Genomic DNA, 4768 nt, shown 5'->3' with positions numbered 1-4768 from the left:
AGTGAAGGGATGGGCCTGTGCTAAACTTTAAAGGGGCCAAATGTTCCCCATGAGTGTTGACAGGAAAGGTGGAATTGAATATGACCCTCCAACTTCTCAAAGGAAGATTTGCTCTGAATTAATAAGATTGAGAAAGTGTCATCTGGCCGTAGTTGTGAATGGGACCAGATGGCCAGTCACACATGCCACTGAAGTACATGTTGTTGTGTTTTTTTTTTAAACTAGCTTTTGATTATTCCAAGATAAAATATGTTATGGGAGAAGTCCATAGAGATAGTTCAACAATAAAACCAGTGGAGAAAGCATAAGAATTAGACATTAGAGTTCCCATGGGGATAGGCATAGAGAAGGTATATCCTCTCTATGTAGTTATCGAGGTAAATGTAATTTGAGGATATAATTTCCTGAAGGTTCAATGCCTTTCATTCTACAGAGGAGAAAACAACAACCTAGAGAAGTTAAGGGACTATTGTTAAGATTACAATCTAATTAATGACAAAGCCCCGGCTGAGCCTCATCTCTTGGTGACTTTTTGCATTCTTTCATCTGCATCACGTGTTGTCATACATTACCCACACATGCCATGAACATGTGTGTGCTATTAACTTCATTGATTTTTAAAAAATAAACTTTTTACTAAAATATAGCATAAATAAAAATATAGCATAGATACATAAAAACAAGATACACGTTGAAAGCCCTCTAATTGAATTTTTACAAAATGAATCAGGTAAAAATAATGCAGCAAAGAAATAGAACATTTCAGTAACTCATAGTTTTTCTTGTCCTCTTCCCCATTCATGTTTATCTACACTGTTCTCCCTAACATAGATATTTTTAACTTTTAACAACAGGTGAATTTCACTTGCTTATATCTTAGATAAAGTAATCATACAGTATATATTTTTGCCTCTTCTTGACCAAAATTATACTAGTAAGATTTGTTCCTGAAATAGATAACTTTGTTCATTATTTTTATTGTTGCTTAGTATTTTCATTGTATGGATACTTATAACATAAATTTATACACTGTATTTATTCTTGCTCTTATTGATGATTACTTAGCTTGTTTCTAATTTGGACCTATTAAAAGCAATACTGATTTGAAATACTTTTATACATGTCTTTTATACATATACTAGAGACCTGATCCACGAAATTTGTGCAAGTGGATTGGCCCTCGCAGCCCAGGCTTCATCAGGAAGGTCATTCAGCTGTCCAGTCTAATTAGCATATTACATTTTTATTATTACAGATATGCTTTTCTATTGGTTATCACCTAGAAGTATAATTGCTACATTGTAATATATGAATATATCTAACTTTAGTAAATCTACCAGTTTCCTGGCAGATACTTGTGTATATGAATGTCAGCACTGGTGATCTGTGGGGCAAAGGATATAGCGATCCTGAGAAAGAACAAAGTTGGAGGGATCTCAATACCAGATATCAAGCTGTATTACAAAGCCACTGTTCTCAAAATTGTCCGGTGTCAGGTGGATGATTGCAGTTTAAATATTTGAAGTTTAAAAACTAAAGCTTCTATAAGTTATAGTAAAGAATATTGCCATGTAGTGTTATGACTTTTAGGCAGGTATAGAACATAAAGTATTTCAACCTTACTTGATGATCTAAATGTATGTAACTGACTGAACGTACAAATGGGTAATGCCCAGACCTTATATAAAAGTAGTACTTTAACCCAGGGCCTGCAGCAACCTGCCTATGAAAGCAACCCCTTACCTACAATAACCAGCCCAGGAAACCAGGCTGCTATAAATTGTACTTGCAGGAAGCCAGATTGCTATCTTTAGCAACAATTCAGGAAACTAAACAGTAATTTCTATAACAGTTCAGCCTGAATGGACAGAGCCTGAGAAATAATTCACAGTTTCCCTATTTTTTGTTCCCACTTCTAACTTAGGACCATCCAGAGAAAGCCAATTTTGCACCCTTACCCAGTCAGAAAAGATGGCTTCTAGTTGGCCTACCTAGAACTTTCCCATGCCAACAGCTTCTAATCACCACCGACCTGAAACATTCCCCCTTTCCCACTATTAAGCTTCCCCAGTTATTTGTTGGTCTTTGAGTCTCTGTCAAAACGTAAGTAATGGTAGCTGTATCCCTTGCTATAGCAAGCTCTGAATAGATAGACTTCCTTTTTTCATTTAGTTGTTCTTCATTTATTTCTACATATGTGATGCTCATACATTTTTACCCTCTCCGAACATGATAAACACTATATACTTTAAAATTGCTCTAGTGTCTTTTTCCTGTAATAAGGAACCATGTTGGAAACATGGCAAGAATTTATAGGGTATTTCCTTTATTTTTAGAGGATAGATGTCTATATTTAGAATCTGGTTGGATTCTGATTTAATATAATATCTTTTTTCAGTTCTTTCATTATTATTATTCTGATTACCTAGTCACTCACTGCAGTTTTAATTATACTCTCTCATCTTTTCCAAAGGTCAGGAATCTCTCTAAGAGAAGAAAAAAAATGAAAGTATTTAATTGTCTGCTCACAAAAGATCCCCAAATATGTTTTCTCTCATGAACTAGTCATTCCCAGTTGTTCTTTCTTCACAGGCCTTGTTTGAAAAGTTGCTTGATAGATGAGGAAACCCCTGTGCAGAGTGCTGGACTATGCAAGCTGTACGTGCTTAGAGATGGAAAATTACAGGGTAAACTGCTGTGCTGCGCAATCTGCAAGCAGCAGCAGACTAGAATGCCATTAGGCTTAATTGTTCCCGTGGTGGATGGCTCTCTGGGGTTGCTATTTTGGAATCACCCTTCTCCGGGAGTGATGATCATGAGCTCCCTTCACAGCTAGTCTGCTGACGCGAACGTCATAGACTTGATCAAATAAAATGCTCTGAATGCCAGCTAGGTTGAGGACTCCAGGCTGCTGCTACTGAATTACACATGCTTTGTGAATTTTTCTTTTTCTTTCACAGAATGTACTTAAGGGAAGATGGATTTTCTTTGAACTAGAATTGTGTATCAGAGGAAGGTCTACCGTTGTGCTTACATTATGTACTTTGATAGAGTTTGCCCTTGATAATGTGATGTGAGCTCTGGTACTCAGATTTCATGTAAAAAATAAAATAGATATTAAGCCTTTTCCTTCAAATTGACAAACTTTAAGTCCTGACTGTGGTCTTTTACTATGTTAGACCATGAAGGGATTGAAAAGGGTTTATGTTTTGTTTGAAGAAAAAAAACACATGCAAATTCAACCAACAGAGAGGACTGGGTATTTTGTCTTTGTGCACCCCCCTCATTTTCCGTTGTAACTATTCAGAACACCTGCAGATGTCCTCCACAATCAAGCACCTTCCTCTATTGAGGTCTTTACTCCATGGTTCTTGCAGTTGAGTAATTCACTAAAGACCACAAAGTTCCTACTTGGGCAACTCCCTATGCTCCTGAGTTTTCTATCCTCCTAAGTAAAAACTTAAGTCTTTTTTTCACTCCTCTGGGACATACGCTTGTGGTTCCAAACCAATCGACACTAGAGTTTTTAGGGCTCATCTGGATTTTACTCATTCTACATGAATTAATATTTCTTTTACAAAATACATGTATTTTTATTGATTTCAGAGAGAAAGGGAGAGGTAGAGAGAGATAGCAACATCAGTGGTGAGAGAGAATTATTGATCGGCTGCTTCTTGCACGTCCCCTACTGGGGATCATGTGCCCCTGACCGGAATCAAACCAGGGACCCTTCGTTCTGCAAACCATATTCTATCCACTGAGCAAACTGGTTAGTGCATGAATTAATATTTCAATAGTGGGCTCTTGAGAAAGGCATGGTGCCTCATGATGGGAATTTAAACACCTATAAGAGGCCAGAAATGGATATATAAGAGGCTGTTGGCCTCCCCTCGAATGACAAAATGATGTGCTATCTAACTTACCTGTGCAGTCTAACCCCAATTTTGTCCTTATAGAGAGTAAAATGTGATCCCAGAAAGCCTGAGGGTTTGGCACTCAAAACCAACACTGCTAAGCAACACATAGAATGACCAGAGTAATGATTTGATATACCCTTATTCTCTTTGATATATTATTTCCTTCCATACCATCTTTGGTACCTCTTCAAATGATGGCAAGTCCTTCCAGAAGGAACTCCCTGACCATCCTCATCCAGACACAGTTGAGTGAACATTTGCTCACCCATCCCTAGCAGAGTTTATAACAGAGAGTTTGTAGTCTTGCTTGTAGAGTTAGGATTCATTTTCAGTGTTATCATGTATAGGCCCCTTTCTTGATGCATCTACAGTTGTATTGTGCTTGACTGGGGGACCAAGGGTAGCTTCTGGAACAGTCTAGAATCCTCCTGCTCTGTTCTAGCCTTATTTTGCTCTTAGCCCTTCCTACTATGTACCAGATCTGTGGGATTCACCAGCCACCTACCTTCCGATCATAGAACTGAGAGCTAAACACACTTTGGCTATGAGATCACTTAAGCTTTCTCAGCATTGTGTTGTCAATTTTCAAAATGGGGCTAATAATAGACACCTTTTAGGGTCCTTGTGAAGAATTAAAATATTAGTTGTATAAAGTGCTTAGCTTGGTACATATATTCACAAAGTAAAATAAATGGTGGTTCTCATGGCTTTGTTTTTTTTTAACCTTGCTGATATCTTTGATTCTGAAGGCAGATACAATTAATAAAGTACCCTTTTTCCTTTAGATTAAATTAAAAGCTCTCAAGGTTAAAACACACACACACTAGAAAATTCTAAAACCAGGACAAAGA

This window comes from Myotis davidii, unplaced genomic scaffold (assembly GCF_000327345.1).
Source record: "Myotis davidii unplaced genomic scaffold, ASM32734v1 scaffold259, whole genome shotgun sequence".
NCBI classification, from domain to species: domain Eukaryota; kingdom Metazoa; phylum Chordata; class Mammalia; order Chiroptera; family Vespertilionidae; genus Myotis; species Myotis davidii.
Note: the sequence above shows the minus strand (reverse complement) of the source record.